The following is a 13522-nucleotide window of genomic DNA, read 5'->3' as shown; positions in this document are numbered from 1 at the left end:
ATTCTGAAGGTTTCACTGAACATTACGTGAAAACTGAAATAAGAAAAGGACATTTGATTACCATACAGTACTGACTGACTAACATTAACGGTGACAATGAACATAACGTAAACAATACGATTATACGTAACCCTGTTGAAAGGATGAGAACACATGACAGATGACAGCCGACAGCACTGTCTCGACGAATCCTAAACATGACTTAATATGACTAAAACATTGCTTTGGCATAGCACACAATAACACTGACATGTAATTAGACATACAACAAACATCTGATCATATTAGAAATATACAAATTATGTGTTTATAAAACGTAATACCTTTTTGACTTCACCCCTTTCCCGATTTGACACATTTGGCCGCCATGAATGATCCTGCGAAAGACCACGTATTTTGAGGAAAGCTTATTAGGTATACGTAATAAAGTTAACTTAATGCCAATAATCATAATTTGATTCCCTGAATAAATATCTACATATTTAATAATATAAAAGCTATGAGATTAAACAAGCTTAAGACAAATACACAATATTAAAGAGAAACAACAAACGACACCAATTAATTCTCCCTCTAAAATGCAATTGACCAACAAACGGCCAGTACACTGAGTTAGCAATCGAAAAACTACGGCTATCGTACGGCTACCGTTACAATACTGTTCACAAAAAATTGCTTTGAACCATTTAGTAAGTCGTTTTCTAGAATGATTTGATTAAAATGCCTCTCTGATTTTGAAATCGTACTGATGTTTTTTTTTTTGCTGTTTAGTATACGACAGTTTTAAATGTGGTGGTGTCGGGTTAAAATGTCGTGATATCGGGTTATCGGCCATATTCCTCTCAATACCATGATTATATATACTGATCCTGGTGTTGCTCAAGAAAGTTCCCCGGGATTTTGCAGCGTGGTTTCTTTCTGCCGGTTGTGCGGGACAAATGGCTGGGCAAAGAACAGTGTCTAGTATTGTAGATGGAATAAAAGAAAACAGGTTCATGTGTACACATTGGCGTGCACATAAAAGAATCCTTTACAGTTGAAATTCGATGAAGAAATGCCATGGTCGATTGAAAATTTCCGTCATATCACTCTGCATAGCGTATGACTATCTTCAATAGTCCGATTGGTGCAGAAAAGTAGGAAAATGAAGTGAAATGAAATGGGGTTTAACTTCCTACTGTTCTACTCCGGGAGCCACGGTGGTTAAGTGAGTAAGACGCTGGCTCACTTAGCCTGGACGTCGCGGGTTCACTCCCAGTGTTCATCGGGATTTTTTCGACGTGGTTTCCCCTAATCAGTGGTGCAGGACGGAGGGCCTGTCAAGGACAGCTGTCTAATCGTTCGGATGGGACGAAAGACTGAGGTCCCGTGTACACATTGGCGTGCACGTAAAATATCCCTTGGCAGTTGGAATTCGACATAAGAGTAGGCCATAATGCCGCTGCCTGGGTAAAATTTCCCTCATAGCACACTGCATAAAATGCCTGTCTTCATTAGCCCTGTCGGAGAAGAACGAAATGGTCTAATGAAGAGAGACATACGCTATACAGTGTACTATGAGGGAAACTTTGCCCGGACAGCGGCGCTACGGCCTACTCTTATACTGAATTTCAACGGCCAGAGGGTGTTTTACGTGCACGCCAATATGTAATTGTCGTAATGTCGGGTTAAAATATCGGGTTGTCGTGGTATAGGGTTAAAAGGTTGTGATGTTGTGTTGTCGGGTTGTCGCCTTATGAATGGCATAACCACGACATCACGACATGACATCATTCAGCCACCATACTGAATTTCAACGGCCAGAAGGTGTTTCGCCTTATCAAGGGCATCACCACGACATCACGACATGATATCAATCAGCCACCATACTTAGTGGCCTTTGTTGCAAAAACAAAGTAAACAGTCAAGATATTGTAGTAAAATACCCACCAACCAGCAAATTACTTTTTTATTAGAAAAACAGTTTTTTAGACTCCTTTGATTGGCATTTAGTAATTGAACATATTAACATAAGATACAATTTTATGGAGACACAATTACTGAGTTTAATACTAAGCGACGTTTCGACGAGGATACTTCTCATTTGCTTGATACAGACGAGAGTATTTTATACGTTTAATTAGTAACGCATTGTTTTAAAGGATTGATAGCCAGACAACTATGAACACAGAAAGAGATTATGAGATTAAGAGATTTAAGTCTTACATGAGAAGCAACGAAGGTTACATCCAAACATTACATTACAGCCATTCAACTGATGGTGTTCTATCTTAAGGTAAGCTACTTCTACTTCATGTTTTATTTTCTATTTTTACTTGTATTTGCTATTATCTTTAAATACATATTGTATAATCATTCATTATATGCATAATTTACCGACACGTTAACATGCGCTAAATAAATTATACGTACATTTTATAGTATAATCATTCATTTAAAATATATATAGTATTGGGTTTAAATGCATAATTTACCGACACGTTAACATGCGCTAAATAAATTACACGTACATTTTATAGTATAATCATTCATTTAAAATATATATAGTATTGGGTTTATATACATAATTTACCGACACGATAGCATGCGCTAAATAAATTACACGTACATTTTATATTATAATCATTCATTTAAAATATATATAGTATTGGGTTTATATGCATAATTTACCGATACGTTAGAATGCGCTAAATAAATTACACTACATTTTATTTTGAATTATATTATTAGAGCAAAAAATGTATATGTACCGTAATTATTAGCAGTAATGCAGGCATTAGCTTTTTGTATGAACCGATCCTACAAATGAATTGTGTATATACTACGATATACTGTGTATCATTGATTTATATGGGCTATTGGTTCGTATACATTACGTGTTAAATCACGATTAATGACAACAGCGCCTGTTTTAAGGTGCCTTATATACTCTTCAAAAAAGTAGGGGATATTCAGAAACAATACAAAACTGCGGAAAAACAGTTCATATGGGCGACTTATCTGACGGCCCGATTTCACTCGCAAAGAGATACACTGTCAAAAGTGAAAATGGACGTTTTTGATTTTTGTCTTAATGATGAGTAATTACTCCACCAATCCTCAGACATTCACCAATTCGTCGTGGCATGCTCCTAATCAATCGTCTAATCACGATTTGGGCAATCTGACCCACTCCTCTTGCAGTGCCACGGCCAATTCTTGCAGTGTTGTTGGTTGACGATCAAATTAAACGTAACACACTAAAGCAAAGATAGGCTAAACAGTAAATCTTATGCAAGAACCGATAGGAAAGCAAACATGGATAGATAAACCAGCACGCGGCAGTTTTCATCAACCCTTCCTTGAAGTGTCAAATTTGACAATGAACCCCTCCCACGTGTATGGCGCTATTGCGTGTCCCATGCGCAGCTCAGTGCTTCTGTTGGGGCGATAAGTTCTTCATCTGTGAACATACTTTCAAAGCATGTCAATTGTCCATGACTATTTATCATATCGCAACCTGCATAGGTATTTGCATTTCAATATCCCCTACTTTTTTTTGAATTATTATTAAGTTGTTACCTCCAATGAAAATAATGATGCCTCTCACTACCATGTTCTCTCCCAGAGAAAACAGTAGGACGTTAAACCCCATTTCATTTCATTCCCCCCCCCCCCGAGAGACTTGTTATTCAAGACTATATTTGCGGGTCTAGCTCATAAAACTTCATGTTTTATTTTCTATTTTTACTTGTATTTGCTATTATCTTTAAATACATATTGTATAATCATTCATTTAAAATATATATTGTATTGGGTTTATATGCATAATTTACCGACACGATAGCATGCGCTAAATAAATTACACGTACATTTTATATTATAATCATTCATTTAAAATATATATAGTATTGGGTTTATATGCATAATTTACCGATACGTTAGCATGCGCTAAATAAATTACACTACATTTTATTTTGAATTATATTATTAGAGCAAAAAATGTATATGTACCGTAATTATTAGCAGTAATGCAGGCATTAGCTTTTTGTATGAACCGATCCTACAAATGAATTGTGTATATACTACGATATACTGTGTATCATTGATTTATATGGGCTATTGGTTCGTATACATTACGTGTTAAATCACGATTAATGACAACAGCGCCTGTTTTAAGGTGCCTTATATACTCTTCAAAAAAGTAGGGGATATTCAGAAACAATACAAAACTGCGGAAAAACAGTTCATATGGGCGACTTATCTGACGGCCCGATTTCACTCGCAAAGAGATACACTGTCAAAAGTGAAAATGGACGTTTTTGATTTTTGTCTTAATGATGAGTAATTACTCCACCAATCCTCAGACATTCAGCAATTCGTCGTGGCATGCTCCTAATCAATCGTCCAATCACGATTTGGGCAATCTGACCCACTCCTCTTGCAGTGCCACGGCCAATTCTTGCAGTGTTGTTGGTTGACGATCAAATTAAACGTAACACACTAAAGCAAAGATAGGCTAAACAGTAAATCTTATGCAAGAACCGATAGGAAAGCAAACATGGATAGATAAACCAGCACGCGGCAGTTTTCATCAACCCTTCCTTGAAGTGTCAAATTTGACAATGAACCCCTCCAACGTGTATGGCGCTATTGCGTGTCCCATGCGCAGCTCAGTGCTTCTGTTGGGGCGATAAGTTCTTCATCTGTGAACATACTTTCAAAGCATGTCAATTGTCCATGACTATTTATCATATCGCAACCTGCATAGGTATTTGCATTTCAATATCCCCTACTTTTTTTTGAATTATTATTAAGTTGTTACCTCCAATGAAAATAATGATGCCTCTCACTACCATGTTCTCTCCCAGAGAAAACAGTAGGACGTTAAACCCCATTTCATTTCATTCCCCCCCCCCCCGAGAGACTTGTTATTCAAGACTATATTTGCGGGTCTAGCTCATAAATTATTCTCCCACTCCCAACCTTATAATATTCTAATATCTAATCTTAAAAGTTATGTAAATGTAATGTTATATCATAATTGTTATTAAGTTAAGTTATTTACTGTTTTGATATAATAATCAAGAAAACATTACATTTCAACCAATATATTTGCGGGTCTAGCTCATAAATTATTCTCCCACTCCCAACCTTATAATATTCTAATATCTAATCTTAAAAGTTATGTAAATGTAATGTTATATCATAATTGTTATTAAGTTAAGTTATTTACTGTTTTGATATAATAATCAAGAAAACATTACATTTCAACCAATAAGCAAACATTCACAGTATTAAGTAAATCGTCCTACCGGTTTAAAGACATGCAAACTTTCATTAATCAAAATAATAAACTATAATCCCTGTCAAAGGTCATGATAGGTGCCGTGCATGACACAGGATAAACGCAATTTTTCTATAACACAGGCTACAAATTCCAGTTCGAGGCATTCACATAGCTAACATCGTTTTGCTGCAGTGTATTTCACCCCATACTTGTCGCCTGTCGTGGATCCTGTTGTGCGTTTCTAAATTGTTCACACCCAATTACAGCTGTTAAATAAAATATATGTTATTGACGTCAGTATAAAGAAACTGAAATATACCATCTTAATTAAACAGTCTAACTAGATTTTGCCGCTAACGGACGTTCATTTTAACAGCCACGGTTTTAATAAGCGGAAAAAAAGCATTTTATGTAAGTCTGTTTTATATCACTGGGTGTTATTCCTATTTATCTATACATACTAGTATATAATACTAGAACACGTTGTATGGATACAATCATATCACTGGGAAACTGATACCGTTGACTAATGAAGCTTGGCCTTTTAGTAATGACAATTTTTGTCAGTATTCTAAACTAATGTTTAGTATGTATAGAAAGTGGTTAGAATTTATACCGTTGTCATTAATTAGCAGTTGTGTAACTAGCTGTAAAAATGTGATTATTTATACACCCATCACAATTGAATACACAAACCTGGACAATAGTGGTGTATATCATTCAATAGTCACAGTTTTAACACACAAAACACCTACTTAATGACTACTGTCTGATTACTAACAATTTTAACTAATACACATTATGTATATAAACTGAGGACTTTGATCTATTAGTGTCGTATATTTTCATTTATAACAGTTATTTGTTCCTTAGTCAAAGATATCAACGTTACAGTGATATATATATTTTTTTAGAACAACCGTAAAGCTGCACTACTTTGTTTCATGGTAAACGATGAAAAAATAAAAGGTATGCCGACACAAACTGATTTCAACACTGGTTGAACATTTTAACATTTTAAAGTACTTTTCGTCCGTCTTGGGACTATTCATAAAATTAATAATGTCATTGTATAATGTTTATACATATTTACATAGTAACACCGTGGTTTTAATTGATATAGTTACCATTGCCTATGGTTACATAGTATACCGTTAACTAATAGAAAACATGTACTCACGTGTGTTAATCTGTTGTATATGAGTTCAATTTAGGAACAATGAGTGGAAGATAATCATGGGATAGATTTAAGAAAATTTATAAAGTTAATGGACAATTGTTATTTATTGACTATTAAGTCGAGGAACGTATTTTTTTAATAAAATGGTTTTCCATTAATTTCCTTATCGTGATGTCATCGGTTTTTATTATATAAAAAGAGAAAATTTGGAATTTTACTTGTAGTTGTTGTGCACATCTAAAGATATGTCTATTTACAAATAAGGGTCCATTTTCAATATTACATTTCCGTCGATGGTTGCGTACTCTATCCCGTAGATGCGTGCCCGTATGTCCGAAATCGCCGAAGATATCGTTATTTGAAATATTGCCTTAATATTAAAAATAATCGTTGAATTTTAACAGTTGATACATTTTGACATAGCCAGAGACAAGGCAGATAGCTACGGTTCTTTAGATTTTTGATTTTCGACGAATCTTCGGAGATATTAGGCGCCAACACAAAAAACCTTTTTATTAATGAATATTTTTTTATGGCATTTTACCCGGGGTTAAAGGGTAGTCTGATTTGAGCAAAAATGTGAAGATTTTTTGTCTCGATAATTTTTCTTGGGCCACTATTGGCAAATTCAGTTTATCGGTTCTAGGTTAATTATTTATTGCCCGATTTTTATAAAACAAAGTTCATATGCTCCATGGTCCAAATTCTCATTTTTTTAATTACCGGTTTTCTATCGGCACCGAATGTGGCGCAATTTTGCTAAAAACTCCGATTTTGACGAGTCGGGACATCGTTTCGCTAGCAAATGTTATTTTTTGCAAATCTGCATTAAATGTTTTAGAAAGCTATCTTGTGGATAGAAAACAGTGTATTTTAGTTAATTGTAAATCGTCGTATGAATCTGTTTTGGCATCTGGGGTTCCCCAAGGTTCTGTTCTTGGTCCGATTTTATTTACCCTCTAGGTGATATTGTCAGAAAATATGGTCTCAGCTTTCATTTGTATGCCGATGATACTCAATTATATATTTCATTTACACCTAATTGTCCATCTTCTTTCAATTTATCAAAATTGCAACTTGAGAACTGTATTAGTGAAATTAGAAAATGGATGTCAAAGAACTTTCTAAAATTGATTGATGATAAAACCAAATATTTGTTATTAGGCTCACGATTAAGTAAATTTGCACATGATAACACCCCTGTTGTAATTGGTAATTTTCATCTTATTCTGCTCGTAATATAGGTACAATCTTTGATAGTTTTATGTTTATGGGAACTCAAGTAAATAATATTTGTAAATTGTGCTATTTTAATATCAGAAATATAGGTAAAATACGTAAATGTGTAACTGTAGAGGCCATTAAGTCACTTGTTAATTCTCTGGTCACTTCTCGATTAGATAACTTTAATTCACTTTTAGTTGGCTTACCTTTAAAGCTTATAGATAAATTACAAAAAGTACAGAATACTGCAGATATACTTTAACTAAGAAATGTGACCACATTAACTCCTGTTTTATATAATTTACACTGGTTACCTGTTAAATATCGAATTGATTTCAAGATGTTATTACTTACTTTTAAATGTTTAAATAATTTAGCTCCTGTTTACCTCTCAGATCTTTTAGAACTTTATACACCTGGCCAAACATTACGTACATCAGTTAAACTACTTTTAAAGCCCTAAACTGTTCAACTAGTCTCTTATGGTCCGCGTTCTTTTAGTTATCAAGCACCTGTTTTATGGAATAATCTACCATTTAGTTTAAGATGTTGTACATCTTTATATTCTTTTAAAAAACAACTTAAAACACATTTATTTAATCAGGCTTTTAACTGACTCTGTATACAATCGTTAACATGTCCATAATCTTGTTGTTTATTTATGATTACATTGTCACTTTGTAAAGTGCCCCTGAACATGTTATATGAAAGAGCGCACTATGAATATGCTGTAATAATAATAATAATAATAATAATAATAATAATAAATGCCCCTACAAAAGACGCAAACAATTTCAGACTCGCTTTTTTTAATTTCGGTTTTGTATTTGTGCCATTTCGATTTAAAGGTGAAAAAAGGTGTAAAAATGAATGAGCTATTTACAACCCATTCAGACTTTTCATAAACGTGTAGCATTAATCCATACGAAGAGAATCTATCTCAAAATCAGTTTGTAATATGAGCAGTTACCGAGAAATGGTCAATTTTGCATGAGTCACTTTTTTTTGGCTAATTTGTCAGTAAAAAAGTCAATTATTACTGGATTTTCATAAAGGTGACACCATTTGATGCGTAATGTCCATCCAATCTAATTAAAATACAGATCTATATTTCGTTTCGTTTTTTTATACTTTCGATGGCCTACACTACATGTAGATCTAACAAGTTATAGTGGGAGTTCACGTTCTATGACGTCAGGTACCAAGCAAGCGACATTTGACCCGATTACGTCAGTCATTCGATTAACCAATTAGCGACCGCCATGTATTTTTTTTTATCTACTTTTGCTTTGTTTTGATTTCTATTGCCGCTAATGTCTACCCACAGTTCCGCGCAATAAAGATCAAACGCTCGATTCGACAGACCATTTGATTGGCTGACCCCTCATTTCAAGCAGAACACGAGTTAAATAACAACGCTTCCAGATCCAAGTGTAGTAAAAACAAGTAAAATCGAAATTTTGAACTATAAAAACGAAACGAAATTGGATCTGTGTTTTAATCAGATTGAATGTCCATCGCGACTAGTTCAAACCAATTTAACATTTTCAATGCAACCGGAAATGACGTAATTTGGGCAAAAACTGTATTTGTAGCCTCCGAAACAAATAATTTATTCAAATAAGTCGTATTTGTTATTTGTTTAAAATTTGATATTTGATTCCAATCAACTAATAGAATGAACCCATACGGTCATATAGATATCACAAAATGGCTTCGAACATGTTCCATTGCGGAGAAATAGACGATTTTTAACAGGGCACTTTTCAAGGTTTTTGGTCCATAAAAGTGTCAATTACTATTCGATTTTCATAACATTTTCACTGTGTGATACCTAATGCCATTTACGATTTCATACAAGTAATTTAAGATTTTCATTATCACCGGAAGTAACGTGATTTTGGCAAAAACTGTATTTTTAGCCTCAAATACTTGTTTGAATTAAGCGATATTCATTATTCGTATAAAATTATGATATTTGATTCCTATGGACAAATAGTATATGATCATAATGATATCACAAAATTGTTTCTTGCCGAGAAATAACCAATTTTGTCAGGATCACTTTTTAAGATTTTCCTCATTTTAATTTCAATTTATGGGCTCTGGGTTAATTATTTATTTATTTGTGTAAAAGAAAAACCCATATGCTCCGTGGTGCAAATTCACAACTTTCTTCTACCGATAAAAGTTTCTGTCGGCATCGGATGTGCAGTAGTTTTGCCCAAAACTTCAATTTTGACGTGTCTAAAGTTCTTGTAAAAAGCAAGTATTAATGTTTACAAATCTAATAGATCAAGCTGAATGCTCCTACTAAAGACGCAAAATATGTTTTGCTTATTTTTTTTTTTTTTTTCGGTTTCACTTCCATTTTCAACAAAATATTTAAATTGAATTACGGAAAAAAACACCCCGATTGTCCTTTGCATGACAGACAATTGATTTAAATTTGAACAGAATTAATCCTTTATTAAAATGCGAATAATCTTTAAAAGTGTTACTGACAAAATTGGTTATTTCTTGGCACGAGAAGACGTTAGAATCACTTTTTTGATATCTGTATGATCGTATTGATTCATGTGATTTGTCCATTGAAATCAAATATCACAATTTTATACGAATAATGAATATCGCTTACTTAAAACAAATATTTGTTTTTGAGGCCAAAAATACAGTTTTGTTCCAAAATGACATTACTTCCGGTGGTAATGAAAATGTTATATCAGTTTTATGAAATCGTAAATGGCATTAGGCATCACATTGTGAAAAATTTATGAAACTCGAATAATAATTGAAACTTTTAGCGACCAAAAACCTTGAAAAGTGACTTGTAGAAAATTGTCTATTTCTCCACAATTGAAGAAGTTAGAAACCATTTTGTGATATCTATATAATGGCATGGGTTCATTCTATTTGTTGATTGGAAGTAAATATCTTAATTATAAACAAATTACAAATACGACACAGTTAAATAAAATATTTGTTTTGAAGGCTAAAATTACAGTTTTTGCCCATATGAAGCCATGTCCGGTGACAGTAAAAATGTAAAATTGGGTCCGCCCAGTCAAAAATGGCATTAGGCATCACATGGTGAAAAGAAAATAGAAAATCGGATTATAAATAACTCATTTTAGGCAAAATTGTCTATTTCTTGGCAACAGCCAATATTACAAACTAATTTTGACCTACATTGTCATCGTATGGATTAATTCTACAGGTTCATGAAAGTTGTCAAGAAATATTTTAATATATGAAAATCCTGAATGCGTTGTAAATAGCTCATTTGTACACCCTTTTTCAACTTTAAATCAAAATGGCGCAAATGCAAACCTGGACCAACTTCAGAAATAACCAAGAAAGAGAACCCAATTTTGATGTAAGAACTTATTTATTTTTCATAATAGTCTTCTTTGATTAAAACCAGTATACTGTCCATTTCTGTCCAGAAACAAACTTCGTATCTTCAGGACACATCAGGAGGGTATTACGACTGTTTTCACTGTACCAACGCGTCAGTCACAAACTGCCTGTAATCCATGTTTCGTCTGTTGCGATTAACGTCTTCGTCCATACCAATTGCTAGGATATCGATTCGGTACACTTTGGCATGATCCAGAACTCCTGGCTTTAAACAATACTGTTCAAACTATTTTTTTAATCTGTTTTCAGTAAACCAGCTAATTAGAAAAGGGATGAAATGATGCGATCGTATTATGCCAAATAACAAATATAATTTTCAATAGAACAAATATTTGTTTTTGCCAGCATGACATTACTTCCGGTGATAAAGAAAATCTTGAATTTACGTAATGAAATCGTAAATGGCATAAGGCATCACAGTGTGAACATTTTATGTAAATCGATTAAAACTTGACACTTTTATTGACCAAAAACCTTGAAAAGCGACTTGTAGAAAATTGCCCATTTCTCCGCAACGGAAGAAGTTAAAAACCATTTTTTAATATATTTGTGACCGTATCCGTTATTTCATATGTTGATTTAAACTAAAGGTTGACATTTTCAATACGTAGCAAGAAATTATCAATTTAACAAAAAAATATTGATTTTAAAGGTTAAAATATTGATTTTAAAGGTTAAAATATTGATTTTAAAGGAGCTAAATCGCTAATATTTGGGACCTAGAAATTAACACAAATGGGTCGCAACGCGTAAAATAATGCAATATGAATGTATATAAACTGATTTACATTCAATCGTTTCTGTTTTTAATATAATTCCTAATCAGTTATTTTCGGCGAAATACGCCAGCAGTATCAATTAAATGGTAATCTCTAGCGTCTGGTTATTCCAGTCTACACCGATAGTATTTATTTCGCATGCTCTCCAGATAAGCATACGGCGTTACCGTTTGACAGGACTTGTGGAATATGTCTAGCCTCGTTCTTCGAGCCCCTTGTTACAAATAGCGTTGAAACGCATTATGGTACACGATTCGTGTACCAATGGTAAAATGTTTCTTTTGTCTTAAATATTGGATATCAGATGCCCATCTTTTCCCAATAAGATCACAACATCAAAGATCACAAATAATTCGTGTTTTCAATGTCGAAGACTTTGGATGAGATTGAGTTAGAGACTTAGCTACTTTAAAGGTTAAAATATTGATTTTAAAATTAAAGGTTAAAATATTGATTTTAAAATTAAAGGTTAAAATATTGATTTTAAAGGTTAAAATATTGATTTTAAAGGTTAAAATATTGATTTTAAAGGTTAAAATTCATTTTTGACAAAATGGTGTCACTTCCATTATCAATTATAAATTTTAATCAATTTGAGTTAACGTACGTTTGCTTTATGCATCAAATGGTATCACTTTTATGGAAATCCATTAATAATTCACTCTTTTACAGGCAAAATAATGTGAAAAGTGACTCATCCAAAATTGCCCATTTCTCGGCAACTGCCCATATTACAAACTAATTTCGGCATAGATTGTTTACTGAAAACAGATTAAAAAATAGTTTGAACGGTATTGTTTAGAGCCAGGAGTTCTGGATCATGCCAAAGTGTACCGAACCGATGTCCTAGCAATTGGTATGGACGAAGACGTTAATCGCAACATACGACACGTGGCTTTTAGACAGTTTGTGACTGACGCCTTGGTACAGTGAAAAGAGTCGTAATACCCTCCTGAAGGGTCCTGAAGATACGAAGTTTGTTTCTGGACAGAAATGGACAGTATACTGTTTTTAATCAAAGAGGACTATTATGAAAAATAAATAAGTTCTTACATTAAAATCGGGTTCTCTTTCTTGGCTATTTCCGAAGTTGATCCAGGCTCTTTTTTTGACAATGGTCCCAGTAATCTTTCACAAAGTCATGGCGTTACTATAAATATATCAAATACAACATAATAATATTTTTACATATTTACACATCTAGTAATTAAATAAAAATAGAATTATATCATCTGTTACTATAATATCCGTTTATTTAATTCTGGTTCGTACTTTTTGATGAAATAATTTTCTTTACAATCAAGTAACCTCTAATTGCGACTTCCTCCATTTTCTCTCGGCACCGACCCGATAAAAGTTTGTCCAATTTGTTTAATTCTAAATCATTTCTTTCTTTAGATTTGTCCCGAAAACAAGAAATCGTTTTTGAACGAAAGAAAGAAAATCGGTTTTAGACAAGTTATTTACCCCTGACTTAGAAATCGGAACTAGATGAGTTAATTGATAATCTAGCTTACGAACATGAACGTAATAAACTTTAGACATTATACTCAGTCATAGCTTAATGTTATTTTTGAAATATTTTCTACGTTACAGGCGCCTGTGGTTGCAAGTGTTCGCATCTAAGTCGTGATTTTAGGAAAATCATTT

This window comes from Patella vulgata, chromosome 3 (assembly GCF_932274485.2).
Source record: "Patella vulgata chromosome 3, xgPatVulg1.2, whole genome shotgun sequence".
Lineage (NCBI taxonomy): Eukaryota > Metazoa > Mollusca > Gastropoda > Patellidae > Patella > Patella vulgata.
Note: the sequence above shows the minus strand (reverse complement) of the source record.